Below are 18,699 nucleotides of genomic sequence, written 5' to 3'. Positions count from 1 at the left end.
TAACGTGCTGGATTAGTGTGATCCTAGTTCATTTTATTACTTCATTGCTGTGCTGTATGTGTATAGGCCAATGCCTTGGCTGGCGCTCGTGCAGAAAGTTTCTTGGGCAGACTCCTCCCCCCTTCCCTTCGTTAGCCGTCACGGACATCGACGTCACTGGAGTCCTTCCCCCTTCCGTTCGTTAGCCGACGGAGCTACTTGGGGAAGGGGGGAAGAGTCCAGTGACAGCGATGTCCGTGACATCACCGGATCGCCGACGGGACTCCAGGAAGCCGACGCAGAGTTGAGTGTTTTCATTAGCGATCAAAATAATGTTGCAAAGCATTGCTGAGAAACATGTTTATTTTATGACCATGTAAAGGTATTCAGCACGGATGCAAACAGCTTCGATGTCATTAGCTAAAGTTAGAAAACATGGGTTGAGAGCAGATATATGAATTTAATTAAAGTATTATATCACAAAGGATTGTTGTAGTAATAAAATGAAATGTTTATGTATTGTAGGCTTGCTAGTAAAGTCGATGATGTGGGGGACGGACGCTTCCAAATCACAAGGGCATGACGGGTGCAGGATGTTCCACTGTGTACCTGAAAAAGTTCCTGAACCACAGTAAGTGCTCCAGTCGGCAAGTCTGCAAGTTGCTTGTTTGTAAGCACTACGGTTAACATAAAACAGTACATCATTCCTCCGATTGTATCATAAAATATTTATAAAATATTAAAGGAAATGAAATCTACACTGGTGATAGCAGCAGTCTGCTTCTGAAAAATATTTCAATATCCATTGCCCTTTCCTTGTGAAACAAGGATATTTAATTGCATTAACATGAATCATAATGGAAAGGCAGTTATCATGCATTTTCGCAATGAGTTTGTGCACGCATATTGCTGTTAATAAAGGCTGGAGACGGGTGTAGGTTTGCTTTTACAGATCTGCTACACTATCCAATATATACTTTTACTGATGTCATGTTAAAAAAAGAGAGCTGCCATATTAAAAGATACTGCTCAGTTACAGAAAGACTGCTGGAGATTATCTAGATATGTGTGTGTGTCCTTTAGCTGGCTATGTGACTACGCAAACCCAAGTTTCGGCCTGATGCCTGTTTTACTAACCCAGCCACATTCTGCAGATATTCTGTGTCCATGCCCCAGTGCAGAACTTTGGCTTTAGTAGTGGTGGCATGTTTACAACCAGTGCCTAATAATAGGTACTTCAAAGTAAATACTGCATTACAATCAGCTCTCAGTGGAGTTCTGTTGGCATGGCAATGTGATCAGTTATGGGTAGATGTCTTTTTGCCCATTAGTCTTGGTTTGTCACCTTCCAGGATAAAGTCTGTTGTACTGATAGCATGATTATACTTACTAGCATGTTAGTTTAGTGGATCATTTTTTACATCAGTCTTATTCAGAAAAAGTTGCAAAGCATTAAAGAAGAACTCCGGGAAAATAAAATCTTAACCCATGCAGTGGGGCTCCCCTCCACACTGCAAACGGTAAAGTGTCTAGGATGCTAAAATAACTGTGAGTAACTGTGAGTTATACTCACCTGACCCATCATCCTTGCTGGTTCCTAGACCAGTCCCTCCAGCCAGTCTCCTGCTCTGCTTCAGCGATGGAGTGTTTTGGGTTATCCTTATGTAATTACTCACAGGACCTTAGACCACTGGAGCGGAGGAAACAGGCTCAACGGACCGTTCTAAGAGCAAGCCTGGATCTCGGTTTGGGTGAGTATAATTCTGTTATTTTAGCTCACTAGACAAAACACACAGTGGGGGTAGCCCCACTGCAAGGGTTAAGAATTTATTTGCCTGGATTTCTTCTTTAAATGATCTTTCCAGACTATTGACATGTTATGAACTGGCGTTATGAAGGAACACAGTGGATTTCCTTGCTGTGTTTTCATGTTAGACAAATGGTTGTACTATGGAAGCTCTAGTTCCAGCTATCACGTAGGCACTGGGGGTGGATCTGGACAATATTGATGTGATCCTTCCCGGCTGCTCTGTCAGCATATTGTGGGCAGTAGCCCGCTACCTGCTGGCTCTGGGTCACAGGAGTATATCAGTGAATATACTCCTGTGACCCAAAAGAGAAGTAAAGCCAAAAAAAAACAGTTGGACTTTACTTCTTTTTTAAAGAGAAGCTGAATTTGGAAAATCAATAACCTTAAGGAAATGTTTTTTTGGTATATGCTGATCTAAAACTGGCCATGCAGGTTACATTTTATACTGGTCATACATATTGCAATCTGACTATATAATCTCATCTCTAATCTTTTTTTTAGATTTCCTAGATGTTATGATGACATAAAGGAAGAATCAATTCTGTTTGCATGCAATCAAGCAGGCCCTTCCTCCCTTTGAAGTTGTTGGTAGATAGATATTGCACAATCAGTTTGTAATCAGTTTGTAATGTGACTTACTTACAGACAGAATTTCTTATCATATATAACCACTAAAAATGTTTAACTTCAGTTCCACATTAACCTTTTAATTATAAAACCCTCTACTTGGAGGGAAAAAGAAAAAAACATCTATGTCTCTATTGGAATCCTTCCCCAACTATCTGCAATGGTAACCACGCAGGTAGGAAGCATTTCTCCATATGGGTAGACTGCCATAATCTGACAGAGGTTCCAACCTTTACCCACACTATGTAAAACTAAAATGAAAAAAGGCTGTAGTTGGCCTTTAGCAACATTACTATTGCTCCTTTAGCAGCATGTTTAGTACATTCCATCTGTTTGAAGTGCTAAAACCCTTTTCAATTTGGTTGCATTATGTAATATTTTTTTGTATATGGTATGTAGAATTTTTGAGAAGTGTTGTTGATGTTGCATTCAGTAAATGATGAATATCTTAGGACATTAAACTATATGTTCATTTTCACCCTCCACCCTTTGCCTACTTTCCTGTTGATCACTTGCTTATCCAGGCCGTTTCTTTAGACACAAGGCCTCTCATTGTTCATTCATGTATTTTTAGCAACCACTCCTTGACTTGCTTATTTGCACTTTAATCTTTATGTGCTTTGATCTACCACAATTTCTTCTAATGTGTGAAATCAGTTGTATGTGAACTCTAATTTTTTTAACTTTCATTTCCCCTAAAGGCTTGGGAATGTCACATGAAATTTGTCATTTTATGATGCAACAAAATTGAATAATGTATATTAGTTTTAAATAAAATCCAATTTGCCATTTCTGTCTGTCTTTTATTTATTTATTTTCACCAGCAGACACTTTATAGAGAGGCTTAAAGAAAAACGATGGTAAAGAGGTAACCTTATAAAATACCAATGTCATTTAAAAACCACAGTAACCCCTTCTTCGACAAAAGCACCTTAGCGCTGAATTATAACATTACTGCCACTTAATAGAGCTGAGGAACGTAGGAAAATCCTATGCTCCTCAGCTCCATCTAGTAACAGTAATGCGCTGTCTATATTGTTAAGCCAGCTATATGTTGGGCAAACGCGTTATAAGTCAGCCCTTTCCTGTTTCTAGGGGTTAGATATGTGTCAGCCTGGTATACATTGTAGAATTACTAAGTGTCAGTCACTGACAGAAGAGCAAAAGTGTTTGTGTGTGTGTGTGTGTGTGTGTGTGTGTGTGTGTGGGGTGGGGGTCGGTGGGGCGGGTAATTGTTCTGGGTGTACTGTTTGGAATTGTTCTGTAGCAGTATGAACAGAACAATTCCAAACAGTAAACACCATGTCACATGGGCCATCTGGATGCTGAAGACAAATTACCAGCATTAGCATCACTAAAATACTTTCTGCCAGTCTCTATGGAATCACTCCCTCGCTAGTCGCCCCTCTGACATCAACCTTAAAGTTTAAGAAGAATAACACAGAAAAGGCCCTAATACACAGCACAACCATTGTCCAGCTCACTTAATGCACCAATAACTGCACTTGAAGTGTCTACTCACTGTATTGATCCACCCCACTTGACATGAGCAAACTCTTACTTCTATAACACATTTTCTGCCTGGCTCTCAGTATGAGATGGCATTTGCAGGAACATGGCTATGTATGATCTCTAGCTACAGGTCTCTAGTTTAACTTTTCTAGTCTTCTGTTGTATCAAGTTTATTTGACAGTGATGCGAGCAGCACTGTGTGCCTCTTATTTTTAACTACATCATTAGTTCAGAATGACATTTGGGACAGAAACCAGGAGAGGTCAAATATGAACATATAGTTTTAGGTGCTAAGATATTCATCACAACACGCTGGACACTACAGGCAACAATACAACTACAATTATCCTTGGATATATTACCTCCTTATAATCAGCCACAGAAGGTGCCTGAATGTGGTATCTGTGCTCATCTAGAATTAACCAGGAGCCTCTAAAAATATCTAGTATGCAAATGTTAGCTTTTAAGTTGAGGATAGCACTTGACCCCTGCCTGTTCCCGCTTTCGCACCTCCTTATATGTGTAACCCCTACCACCCTTAGTGGAGTGGCTGCTAGAAATTTAGTGATTGCCAGAGCTGTAGTCAGTCTGGCTGAATTATAGTTGGCATTTTTCTGGCTAATTCCATGTGTTCTGGCATTGATCAGAAGGTGTGGGAGGGGTGGACCAAGTATCAACTTTAAAGGAGAATTATGGAGTAAGTAAAAAACACTCATACCCATAATTTAAGCCGATCTGTGACAAAGAAGCTGTCACAGGTCTGCTCTATAGATCGGAAAATCAGTGAACACACCACCGACACGCTGACTTCACAATCCTCTCCCTGCAGAGAGTAGTGAATGTCAGTCACTGCTCCCCGCAGGGATTCCCCCCCCCCTCTCCGTTTCTCCAGCGCTGACTGGAGGCAGATCCAGCTGTCACTCAGCCAGCGGAGTGGATCTCAACAGTATTGTCAGGATCCATCATGGCAATGGGGCGACCATGCGCTCTCAGCAGCCCGCTACATACTGAGTTTTGGGTCACGGGAGGGCATAAAAAGGCTGCCCCATAGTTCTGTTTTAGTGTTCTAATGCTCCCTTTAAGACGCTTCTGAGCTCAGGTGCGATTGACCTCCATTTGACCCTCTTCTGACCTGCATTTGAGCTGCTTCAAGCAGGATTTGCAGTCTCATAGACTTATATGGGAATTGCGTCACCTTATTTCTCTGCACTTTTATCCTTTACTTTTTTTTCAACGTTGTTCTTGTTTCATTATGTTTGCCTGCATACCCATACTTTGTTTTTGCTTGTGGATCCCTACACATGTATTTCCCTGCGTTTGTCTCATTATTTTTCTCTCTATTTTTGTATGCATTTCTGTCTCACTTAAATGTCTAGCTGCTTATGCCAGCTTTACTTCTTAATATTGTTCAGGGAGTAACACCCATTGTTTACCATACTGTGACCCCAAACACAATCCTCCAGGAGATGTCCAGTGAGCACTGTATTGCTTAGCAGTGGACCAGCATTAAGGAGTCGAGAGGGATATTTTTTGTATCTTAATGCAAAGAAGACACTGCCTGACAGGTCTTGGAGATTATTGCATAGATGAATGGCTGAAAGATCACAAACCTGACGAAAAAAAAACATTCATGGGGCCATATGCCATAATTTTCTGCCATCCATGCACATATACCCATATGTTTGATCTATTTAAACACCCTGAAGCTACAGAGAAATAAGGGATTAATCTGCCAGAAATGCACTCTGCTCCTAATTCCTGTTGTGGGATGATTTGTGGACTAGGTGGTGTCAGCCCTGTTCAGTTGTTTTTCTTTTTGCTAAACTGCTAAATCACACTCCTTCTCATCTCTGTAGTATAAGGATTTATTGATCTGTAATCACAAAACTAGACCTGGGAGAGCTATTTAGGCTCATTGAGATATCATAGGAAGTGTGCACAGAACATAGGACAACTCTGAATTTTTAATAAGATCAAATGTTATTTTTTTGTCCTTTATCAGATATAACAAAGCACTTTCAATGGTAGATTTAACAACCTCCATTTTCATAGTCTTACTTCCACTTTCCTAATACAAATGTTGTGCATGGTCTAAATATGACAGTGAGACCTAATGCACTGAAAAACAGAACTGGTCTGACACATCCCCTCCTCTTCTCTGTAATACTCCTTTGTTATGCCAGCATAGAGTTCAGAGTGGATCATAAAGGTTTGTTTATGAGGCCTTGATTGAGTGCTGACATTATTATACAGACCCACTTTCCTAGGCTCAGCACTTATGTAGTGATACAACTCTGTAAAAAGGGCTACATGAAAAAAAACATTCTTAAATCAAAATTGTTAACAAATTTCAGCAAGGAAATTAACTAAACAAACCCTTTATGAAGTTTTATAGTAGCTTCCGCTACAAGATAAATTCGTAATTGCTTCTTATGAGCGATGTTGATAAATTGGCATAATTTTCCAATAACCTAACAGACTCTTCCATCATTGAAGATTTGTTGAACACCATTAACCTAGCTAGCACATTTTTTAAAATGATATCTAGTACTTACAGGATCACAGAACATTTTCACAGAAGCAGATACAGATTAGATGTCAGTAAAAGATCTTGTTCTATACTCTCAAGTCATTATATTGGACTCACTCAAATTGATATCTAATCCTCATTCAAGGCAAGGTTTGCAGAATGTTCTGAGATATGAAACAATGTTTATTGTGCTGAGCACTTGTGTATTATACATTGTATATTTACTACTCTTCAGTAGGAAATGCAAGAACAATAACTGTACTTCAACTGCTACTAGAGTCAGGCATTTAAAGATGTGGGGATTGGCACAGAATCTTCAGTAGGAGAGACACCAGTCTTGCTCCTGAGGTCCTCTCTATTCCAGGCACCTCCAGTAGCCATCACCTTCCCTGTTTCTCCTCCTCCAACAATAGCAAAGGCCTCCTCCAGGCTTGAAGCCTAGTAAAACACTTCCCACACTCAAGGGTTCGTACCCTCCAGGCCTAGCCTGGGGACAGGTGGACAGCACCTGAACCCAAACTAATCCATGGCTGGAGCCAGACTGAGCACATGGCAATTCCCTCAAGTATATATGCCCTTTCCCAGCATGCAACACTGGCTGTGAGAGCCCCAGTGATGTCACTGGTTGCCACAAGCTTGGCAGGATGGCGGTCAGAGTATCCCAGGTTGCTAATGGCTCTTAACAACCTGGGATGCTCTGGCAGGAAAGGGGGTGGCAGGCACATTTGCCCCCCCTCATGTGACCCAATGAGATGCCGCCTGAGGCAAACACCTCAGGCTGCCTTATTATAAGGATGGTCCAGTCTATGGTTACATCTTTTTACAAACATTAGGGGTAATTGATGATTGTTCTCAATTTTTGTATATTTGCATTTTTCATACAAAAGTTTGTAAGCCACTCCTGTTGTATAGCATATTCAAAATTAAATTGTGCATGTATTGAGTGAATAAAACCAATGGTACTAAAGCTTTTTTTATCCATAATCCTTGAACTGTAAAATGTAGGCAGCACATCCCTACATATTGCATCTGTACACAAAGAACCATGATAAATAGGCCCGTGTGTCCCTGAAGTGTGGGTGTTTTTCGATATAAAGTAAATAGTACATTTTGAGAGTGGAGTGTTGGTGTCCCACTTCATCTGCATGCACAGAATTCACATCATAGCAACATATTAACACTTAAGCTTACTAATCTTTACCACTGTCATCCTTTCCCATGCTACCTCAATGCTATTGCCCTAATCCTCATTAATGATACCATTCAAGCCCTGATCTTCAAGGGTGTGTTTCAACTATAGTGCCCCCTTTGCTCTTTGCCTACAGAATTAAAACAACTTGTTTCCCTACTTTGAACCCTACCTCCTAGTCTGAGCTGATCACCATCTCTATGTTGCTGTCAGTACCAGTTCTATTGCTATATTCCTTCTCACATGTCGCTATCTCTTTCTGTTATTTTACGAATTTGAAAAGGAACAGCACATTATATAGGTTTGGGATTATATTAAATGAAACCTATAATTATAGAAATTTGAAGGCTGTCATTGCTGACCCCTCCTTTTACAAATGCTGGTTGCCTGGTTTTCACAGTGATGTTTAGCAGTAAAACCTGACCTACGAACCACTCTTTATCACTGGGCAGTGAAGGAACAGTAGTGCATCGATGAGGTCAAACCACTGCTCTTCCCTCTTGTAAACATGCACCAAGTGTTAGATTGACAGCAAATCAGCAGAGGCCTAAGTGCTGCTGGCAAGGGCTACAGAAATCATACCTGCATGGGAGCCAATATAAGAAACAGACACGTGTGTTGCCAATAGCACATCCTGGTCCAATCTTTACAAGATTTTGGAATGGCCAAATCAAACTAACAATCAATCTTCAACCTTTTGAACCTGTTGAATTGTTGAATGGTGCTTTAGAGACTGTCACCATACAACATTAGAAGTAAAAGCACAAACAAAAATGGCATTTTAAATGCCTAAATGCTGTTTTTTCCTTTTCATACATTATTTTTTACTTGCAATGTGCCTCGGAAGATGCTAGCAAACGTTCAGAAGAGTTGGTTCTCTAGCACAGCTCCCTCCTTGCATGTCATAGCCCTCTCCTCTACTGAGGCTGTCTCGTTACTTTTTATGTTGACAGCCCCTCCACCCTTCTCTTAATTTCTTTATATAACCTTTTATGTCTGACATGAGTGACGGCTCTGGGTCTGAGTCACATGTAAGATGGTGGCACCCAGCAGCCTCAGAGTTTTCAGATGTCGACACAAGGAAGGCCTTTACAGGTAAATAACATGCATAAATACTTTAAATGCACATATAATCGCTAGGGTTGCCACCTGCCCAGGATTCACCCGGACAGTTCGGGTTTTGAATGCTGTGTCCGGGTTTCATGGCAGCTGAAACCCGGACACAGGATGTCAGGCAGACAGGGGGCAACCAAAATGAAGATAGGGGCTACTGGCCCCCCACCGAAAATAGTCTCAACTGTGATATTTACATATGAATGGGCGGGGCTATTTACATGTGAATAAGTCACCACTCATTCTCCCCCAAAAATGTTCGTGCTTCGCTCGAGTGTTCGGGTTTCGCATGAGGAAAAGGTGGCAACCCTAATAATCGCATGGGAAAATGTTGTTGAAATAAATTGACTGGCGACAGGGTATTTTTGAGTGGAGCTCCAGGGGAATAGGATAAGCTAAAATCCTAATTCAGTTTTTCTCTTCTGTACCTGTATTTGTCATTTCCTTCAACCTGACATAACAGAAACACAGAAGTTACCCACTCAAAGTAAAGAAAAATTCCACTTTTGATATATGTTACTAAAGTAGGTTATACATGCAGCAAATTTCAGCCGGTTCCTGATGAACCAGCTGAAAATCGCACAGTGGGTGCTGCTATCAGCCCCCTTCCACCTGCCATACCTTGATCAGCTGATTGAAGGAGGCGGCTGGAAAATTCTCGTCCAAACAAGGCTTGGGGCAAACCGGCTACACTCTCCGTTTGGGAACTTCAGAATACAGTAGAAACAGCAGGGGATTCCTCAATCAATTTATATTTATAATTGTTATATTTTCTTCATTCAGCGAGCAGGTTGAACAAAGAAAATATATGCGTGCATACCCAACTTAAGACAAGTGTCGTTATTAAGACATTTTTTGTCACTGAAAAATGTTTTCTTTCTATCTATAACTAAGACAACATTTTTTTGTTAGAGTGTTTACTCATCACAAGATCTATAAGTCTCAGATAATAGCTGCTTGCTATACAGTAGGTATCAATTTTATACAGTCGATATTAAAGTTAGGGATGTCCCAATACCGATACTAGTATCGGTATCGGGGCCGATACAGGGCATTTTCACAAGTACTCGTACATGTGAAAATGCCCCGATACATAGCGCCGATACCAGCACTTTAATTTTAAAATAGTTCCAGGCTGCCCAGAGGTACCGCGCTTGTTGGGGTCCTCTGGGCAGCCTGCCGGGCAGCTAAATGAGGACCTCACAGAAGCTCCTCCCACAGCACGGCCACGAGAGCAATGGGGGATGACACTATCGCACAGCGCCGACGAACGAAGGGCCATGCGGGAGACCAGGGAACGACTCCTGCACAGCGCCGTGCTCCTATGAGTTGCATTTGTATTTGTATGTTTTGTATACGGCAGCTGTGACAGGGCTGGCTGCAGGCAAGATCTGGGAAGTTGGGACAGATTGGAAGAAGCAGGGAAGACATGTAACTCTATTTGTACAGTATACTGGTCCTGGAACTATATACTATGGATCATTTAACCGTTAAAATGATTCATAGTATACAGTACAGACTGGCAGTACACTTCAGAAATAGTTACAATTCTCCCCAGCTAGAATGAATAGGTTAAAGTTTTACCTCTTCAAGTTAGCAGGGAAGAACTGTAACTATTTCTGCAGTGTACTGCAAGTATGTACTGTATACTATGGATCATTTAACGGTTAAATGGTCCATAGTACACAGTACACACTTCCTGTACAATGCAGAAATACAATTCTTCCCTGCGAACTTGAATAGGTTACATTTTAACCTATTCAGGTTAGCTGGGGAGAATTGTAACTATTTCTGCAGTGTGCTGGAAGTGTGTATTGTGTACTATGAATCATTTAACGGTTCAATGATCCATAGTACACAGTACACACTTCCAGTACACTGCAGAAATACAATTCTTCCCTGCTAACTTGAATAGGTTAGCAGGGAAGAATTGTAACTATTTCTGCAATGTGCTGGAAGTGTGTACTGTGTACTATGGATCATTTCACGTTTCATTGATCCATAGTACATAATACACACTTCCAGTACATTGCAGAAATAGTTACAATTCTTCCCTGCTAACCTATTCAAGTTAGCAGGGAAGAATTGTAACTATTTCTGCAATGTGCTGGAAGTGTGTATTGTGTACTATGAATCATTTAACGGTTCAATGATCCATAGTACACAGTACACACTTCCAGTACACTGCAGAAATACAATTCTTCCCTGCTAACCTATTCAAGTTAGCAGGGAAGAATTGTAACTATTTCTGCAATGTGCTGGAAGTGTGTATTGTGTACTATGAATCATTTAACGGTTCAATGATCCATAGTACACAGTACACACTTCCAGTACACTGCAGAAATACAATTCTTCCCTGCTAACCTATTCAAGTTAGCAGGGAAGAATTGTAACTATTTCTGCAATGTGCTGGAAGTGTGTATTGTGTACTATGAATCATTTAACGGTTCAATGATCCATAGTACACAGTACACACTTCCAGTACACTGCAGAAATACAATTCTTCCCTGCTAACCTATTCAAGTTAGCAGGGAAGAATTGTAACTATTTCTGCAATGTGCTGGAAGTGTGTATTGTGTACTATGAATCATTTAACGGTTCAATGATCCATAGTACACAGTACACACTTCCAGTACACTGCAGAAATACAATTCTTCCCTGCTAACCTATTCAAGTTAGCAGGGAAGAATTGTAACTATTTCTGCAATGTGCTGGAAGTGTGTATTGTGTACTATGAATCATTTAACGGTTCAATGATCCATAGTACACAGTACACACTTCCAGTACACTGCAGAAATACAATTCTTCCCTGCTAACCTATTCAAGTTAGCAGGGAAGAATTGTAACTATTTCTGCAATGTGCTGGAAGTGTGTATTGTGTACTATGAATCATTTAACGGTTCAATGATCCATAGTACACAGTACACACTTCCAGTACACTGCAGAAATACAATTCTTCCCTGCTAACTTGAATAGATTAAATCAAATGAACCATAGGGGTCTATTCACAAAGCTGCCGAGGGCAGCCGAGTGAATGACCGATCAGAAGTGAAGTGAGCCGAACACTGTTCGGCTATTCACTTCAGGCTGGTACGGCTGATTTCAGCCTTACATCGGCTGAAATCAGCCGTACCAGCCTGAAGTGAATAGCCGAACAGTGTTCGGCTCACTTCACTTCTGATCGGTCATTCACTCGGCTGCCCTCGGCAGCTTTGTGAATAGACCCCTATGGTTCATTTGATTTAATCTATTCAAGTTAGCAGGGGAGAATTATAACTCTTTAAATGATCAGGTTGCAGAAATAGAGTAAAAATTCCCCCCCTGATTCTTCCAATCTGCCCACTTCTCCCAATTAAACTTGAAGTTATACAAAGTATTGCTGATATGAAGCAATGACTGAGACATTAGATTGCATGTGGGAAATATTATGAACATGCTCCGCAAGAAAGTGCTCTAAAATAAACAGTCCATATTGTTTTAGAAAAAATTTCACGTGTCCCTTTAAGAAAAGCATCGGTAATTGGTATCAGCAAGTACCTGAGGTACAGTACTTGTACTTGATCTTGAAAAAGTGGTATCGGGACATCCCTAATTAAAGTATATCTGTGGCCAAAAAGTTGCTTTTTATTTTTGGATGGAGTTAAACAGTTACAATGACTGTCATTTTTATTGCTTTCCTGGTCTAAGTAAGTTCATCCTCTCTATTTATCCAGGCAACAATTGTCACCAAGAACGTGATGGACAATTTAAAATGTTACAGTTTTCACTGGAAAATAAATAGAAGGGAAACGGTCAACTTTGAGAAAACCCCACTATATGTTTGCTATGTGTTCACACAACATATCTAAAAATATATTTTTTAAAGATATTTTATACCTTTTAGTTATTTATTTGGTGATGACCTTTGTGGAAATTCCTGGCTGCTCTGAGCAGTTTGAAAGTGAAAGTACTGTAGAGGGACACACTGAATTTCTTTGCATTAACATTAAAGTGACATTAAAGGCAATCCCCCCCATGCTAGTGTAAGGACTTACCTTAAATTATGCCTCTTGATCTGATCACCTTCTTTCCAGGAGTCCCTCCAGCACCGGTGTGGGTCTCCGATCCAGCGCTGACTATTCTCTCTTCCTGGCACTTCCTGTCCCACAGTGTCTGTGCGGGTGCACGCTTCCTCCATTGACTTATCTTGTGTCTCTCCTCGTCTCCCTGCTAAAGATCTGAACTGCGCATGCGCCCGCCCTATGATCCTTTGCGGCCGGTCGAGAATCTTTAGATCTTCAGACGGGAGCGTGCGGCAGAGACACAGGTAAGTTTTAATCCTTTTGTAAACTTTAAAAAAAAATGTTTTTGCATATATCTACGGCTTGCTGGCAGTAGATATATGCAAAAATACCTGAGGGTTTAATAATCCTTAAGGCTCCATTCACATATAGCGATGAACATGCTAAAGTTTTTAATCTGCATGGATTCCGCTCGTTTGCGGCTTATATATAGCCGCAAACATGCAGAATCTGCCATATTATCGTGATTGTACTAAACATGCAGAATCTGCCATATTATCGTGATTGTAATATTAAACAATGCACATTAAAGTGCATTGTTTTTTCGGTTTAGAGCAGCTCCGCACGTATTTGGCCGGCCGCAAAGTAGTACAAGCACAATAATATGGGGATTCTGCACATTGGCACAACTGCTTCTGTGTGAATGGAGCCTCACAAGGCTTCTAGATCTTTAAAGGAGAACTATGTGGTTAGGGCTTTTCCCCATAGATCTCCTAAGGGTAACGGGAGGACACAAACTAGCGTCCTCCTGTCACCCTAAGCTCAGTATACCTGTTTCAGCTGCGGCGTCTCAGTATGTCCCCTAAAAATTAGAGGAAAACAAACCCCTCGAGAAAGTAAACTTCCCTTTTCTATCCAAAACAAAAATAAAATTTTTATGCCTAGAGACACACTTTAAAATGTGAGGACAAGCAGCTTTTATTTAGTAACAGATGTGACCACTTAAGTCAAGAACTATTTCTAGAAAAGCCTAACACAGCTACAACTTGGTTTGCATTTTCATATCATCACTAAGTAATATTTTTAGTTACAATAAAACAGCAACTGCAAAAAAAAAAGAAAAAAACAGCCTTTTGTCTTGCTGGATTCATTTGCAGAACCGGATTTTGGCTCTTTGTCTTTTTGAAAATCAAAGTTTAATTATATGAAAATGTTAACCTCCAAAGAATGAAATAGGTAATTAGTAAAATATGCACTTTATTAGTGATATTTTGATTTTTGCGTGGGACTGATATTAAAATAGGCAGTTCTAATTACATTGCTCTGCCGCCTTTTACAGGTTTATGTTTATTTGGTTTGCAGAGAAAATGAAAAACAAATGCAAAACCTGATATTAAATTGTAAACAGCTATTAGGATTTGGATATCCAGGCACCTTCAGTGCGTCAGTGTTCAACTGTTCAATTTAACTTTTTTATAGCCGTGGATAGAATAGGAAGGAAAAAAAACCCTGTTTGTTTTTCACTGGTGCCTGTTAGGGCAGGCAATGAAGAGAAAGCTACCTAACTGGGTCAGCAAGAACAGCAAAAAAAAACCCAACCTAGGATGTAACCCTTCCACATTCTACCCATAATTACAAAAGTTTTGGCTGGCGCTACACTTTAGCTCAGTTCAAGGTAAAAAAACCAAACAAAAAACAACTAAGCTGACCACTCTAGAAAGTATAATTTATCGTACATGGAGCAGACTTTAAGAGACTTCTGGGTGGCTTGGAGTCTGGGCGCATGCAACAAGATGTGTTCCATAATCTTTTGTTAAGTGCTGCTATGCCTGTGTAATCTCATGGGTGCTTCCTACACATGGTTGGGACAAATCAGGTGTTCTGCACTTACATTTGCTAAGAAGTAACATGCTGACAGGAGGAGGGAGCAGAAAGATGTATATATCAATCCGTTGTTGCTGCTTCACTGACGAATCACAGACTGGGGGCAGAAAGTTGAATTAGCTATGTTGCTTAACGTGTATGTAAACCCTAACAATAAACCTCTATTATTGGCTCCATTTTGGTCTGTTAAATACAGCATTGGAAGTGTCTTGTTGTATCTGTTTAATAAAAAAAATGTTGATCTTGTCAGAAGTGTAGAGCTGTCCTGTGCTATATGTGTTATCTCAAACAGCCATCCTAGTTCTTATCTTGGACTGCAGAATGATTAGATTTTATATTGTAACAATCTGAGAAAGGTGGTGGCTGAGTAGTTTAGCAAAATACACTGGGCAGGGCTGACACTACAGAAAAGCTGTGTGTTGTTAGCCCACAACAGGACTTAAAAGTGTATCACTTGCAGATCAACAGGTATTTTTCTTGTAGTTACTGTGTCCTTAAAGGGAAAAGAAAACACAGGTATTGCAAATGTATTGCTGGGATGTACTATATATGCGTTTTTGTTTAATTTTACCTTGAATACACTTTAACTACAGCAGAGAAAAGTCAGGTCACCAGGCTGGATGTGGTGTGTGGTAGAGCTGAGCAAATCTCAGGGCTGTATCAAGACATACAAATTCTTTGGCATGTAAAACAGCTCCTGAATATGTATTTTAGCTGTTTACCTGGAGTCCAGATTTAATCAAAATGAATATCTGTACATAAGCTGAAAAAGAAGATAACAAAGAAAATAGATGTGAGAGAAAGATATATTACTTTAATATTGTATATTGTATATAATAATTGTCAGCTAGCATGTGAACACACACCATGGAAATAAGAAGTATCAGCAATACTTGACCTTCTTGACCTACAGGTCCAATAGACGTTACACTGTTTGCACCTGCTTTTAGTTATATTCTTTGGATGCTTCCCATGTATCCACATATTTTATTTAGATATATATGTTACTTTAGAATGTCCTTACACATTTACTATTTTTAAGTTATTATTTCATTTCATATCTAAAATTTACTCTGATTATAAAGATGGTCTGTTGTGTTCCTGTATAGGAAACTGTAGTCCAATGTTGAGTGAAGCTGTAAAACATCTGTTGTATTTGTTGGTATCTTTAAGTTTTTCAATAAATATATATATTTTGTACCCATACATAGAACATGTATAAACAAACACTTTATTTCAGGACAATGGTACACGAAGATGTATATTAAAACCTATGTTCTTTTATTAAACTTCATACTGAGATATCCTGCTTCTAGACAATGAGATCTGTCATACATGCATTATTTACACTCTTCACATAACATCTATTTCCTCACTGTTTAAAAATAGCAAGATACTACATACTGTGGGCCGTCTTATCTATGATTCATCATCATGCCGAAGAGTTTGATAAGAGCCAATAACTCTTTCCTTCCAAATGGCAATACACATAATTTATAGAGTATTAACACAGTATTCCAGATTTGATTCAGTTAATACAGTTATATAACCTAACTTATTTAGTTTCAACTGACAACTTATGAGGGTCTGCAAAGATTGATATTCAATTATAACTTTGTAAGCTGTTTTTGAATTTTACATTTATTTAGCAAATAATCCAGTGGATTTAGTAATTATAAAGAGCAACATGCAGTAGGCCATAATGACCAACCAGAATTCACGTAACCCTTATTCATACCTATACTCTAGGTGCGATTAGAGATTCCTACATCAGGAACTTGCGATTCCCTGCAGCAGGAATACCAAAGTGGCAGCTATCACCCATTCAAGTTAATGATCGGGTGACAGCAGCTGCATTTTAAAGCATCAGAATGATGGCACACTGCGTGTAAGCGTATCGATCATGCCTCCAGTTATAGTGATTGATTCCTAACCGCATTAACCACAGAAGGAGAACATGACAGCTAAGGATCACAAGAGGCCTTACAGTAGATGTAAACCCTAACTGGATGACATTTCATTTTGTCAAAGCACTGTTTATCATAAAGGGTTCAGAATGGATTTTCAAAGAACTATGCCATTTGTCTCAGATATTGTGCTTCCACTTCACCAGAAACTTCACCATACTAGCAAGCAGTAGATATATGCAAAAACATTAAAAAAAAGAAAAAAGGTACCAAAAAGGTTATTACTTACCTTTGTCACCGCCGTTCCCACCCGACTGTAGATGTGCCAAGAGTGGCCGAGCAGGATGATGGGGCTGGCGCATGCGCAGTAGAGATCTTCAGCCTGGAGAAGAGGAGAGACACAGCGGAGGTGAATGCACGCAGCCGTGAGCATGCACATCAGACAGACACCGTGGGACCCGAGGAGTCTGCGCTGGATCAGATACCAGCACCAGCACTGGAGGGACTTCTCAATACAAGTGAACGAAGAAGATGATCAGATCAAGAGGCATCATGCAGGTCTGGTTCAAACCTAGACGATTGAGCTGGTGAGCTGTTTTCGTGCGGTTGTCACGCGTTTTTGTTTGCATGATTTTGCTTTGAAAACCATGCGGTTGTCGTGCAGTTTTCAATGCATAGAGATGTCTATGGGACCCAAATCGCAAGACAACTGCCCAAAAATAGATCCTGCATCTTTTTGCGTCACAGGCGATTTCTACCGCACGACAAATTGCAAAGGTGTGAACAGCTTCCATAGACTTGAATGCAAATCTCTGTTTTGAGCAATATCACACAGCTAAATCTGTGCGATAAATCACCTTGGTGTGAACCTAGCCTTAAAGCCACCTCCAACCATAGTATCTAAATATAATAAATTACATCCCAAATAACTTTTAGAGAAAACCAGGGCTAAAATATGTCTGGTGACATCCAGGCTGTCAGAATGTATGCTGTTTTAGATGACTAAAGCATTCATTCTTTTGTGACTTCAGAATTCTTCAACCCATTAATGTAAAGGGAGAGGTTTAGTCCTATACACTGCATACATGTGCTGGCACAGTAAAAACAACAGGAAGAATTGCCCTGGCTGATGAATTCATCATTTCAGATATAGAAAGGAAGGTATTCATCTTCCTACACTCATCAAGTGCAAAACAAAACAGAACGATAGAGAGGAGATCCCTACATCAGAAAACACGTGACATCTTTGTCGATTTTACTGGTTATCCCACCACTTCAAAATTATGCCAAAATCATGCTTCTAATGGAAAGAGACATCTGAAGAGTGCACAAACTACATCAACATTTCATGGTTGTAACGATGGTGCTTCTGCCCAAAGGTCCGAACTAGGTTGGGTCATTATCAGCGCTACTTGCTCTAATGAGAAGTAGAGATAAAATAGTGCACACCCGTAAAATCATTGTTAAATTAATTCAAGAAACCCTCAAAACTCATGCCACGAGAACTCAAGGGAGATACCAACTATGAAAATAAGACAACATCTCAAACTACTATTCATGAAAGGCAAGACTGAAACTTTTAACAAGTGACCAGGAATCTACTAATACTGAGATCCTGCACAGCAATGCTGATGTTCATCAGTTCATGTACTGTGTAACTAATCACTATCTACTTTAGCAGATGCTACAAAGTTGCTCACAGGTTTGCTTGCAACCTCAGACTAGTCATGTCATCAATAAAATTACTCCTAACAATTACAAAACATTAATGTCCCTTTTTAAAAAAAAATCCAGTGAGAGCTTCAAAGACTTTGATTCTACATTCCAGCAACAGAGTTTTAACCTTTGATGCAACTCAGCTACAGAGTCGTCTATCAAGACCCATACTGATATGGCTGACAGCACATGCATCACTGCAGGAACGCTGCAAACAGTGAAAGGTCTAAGAAACTCATTAGAGTCAGCTACACCAGTCATTGTGGAGGAACGTCAAGTACTTTGCAAGCTGCAAGCCTCAGTGTTGAAAAATTCCTTCAACCAACTAGAGACTATCCTACCTCCACCCTTAAGGTGGTTGAGGTGGCAATATTTGCTACCTTTAGAGAAGTTACCTGATTTCTTCATGACTGTTCCAGGATGTGTCAAGT

At 40.0% G+C, this 18,699-nt stretch overlaps 1 long non-coding RNA gene across 1 annotated transcript in view; it reads left to right on the top strand.

Moving 5' to 3' along the window:
• Positions 1-2,356, top strand: part of LOC108786394 — a 55,344-nt gene extending 52,988 nt beyond the window's left edge. Inside the window, exons 2-3 of the long non-coding RNA XR_001941197.1 lie at positions 505-610; positions 2,291-2,356. This is a non-coding gene — a long non-coding RNA (uncharacterized LOC108786394). The remainder of the gene's footprint in view (positions 1-504; positions 611-2,290) is intronic.
• The last annotated feature ends 16,343 nt before the right edge of the window (positions 2,357-18,699 follow it).

The sequence above is a fragment of the Nanorana parkeri genome, unplaced genomic scaffold (assembly GCF_000935625.1).
Source record: "Nanorana parkeri isolate BGI_ZX_2015 unplaced genomic scaffold, ASM93562v1 scaffold208, whole genome shotgun sequence".
Classification (NCBI taxonomy): Eukaryota; Metazoa; Chordata; class Amphibia; order Anura; family Dicroglossidae; genus Nanorana; species Nanorana parkeri.
This window is presented reverse-complemented; position numbering and strand designations above follow the sequence as displayed.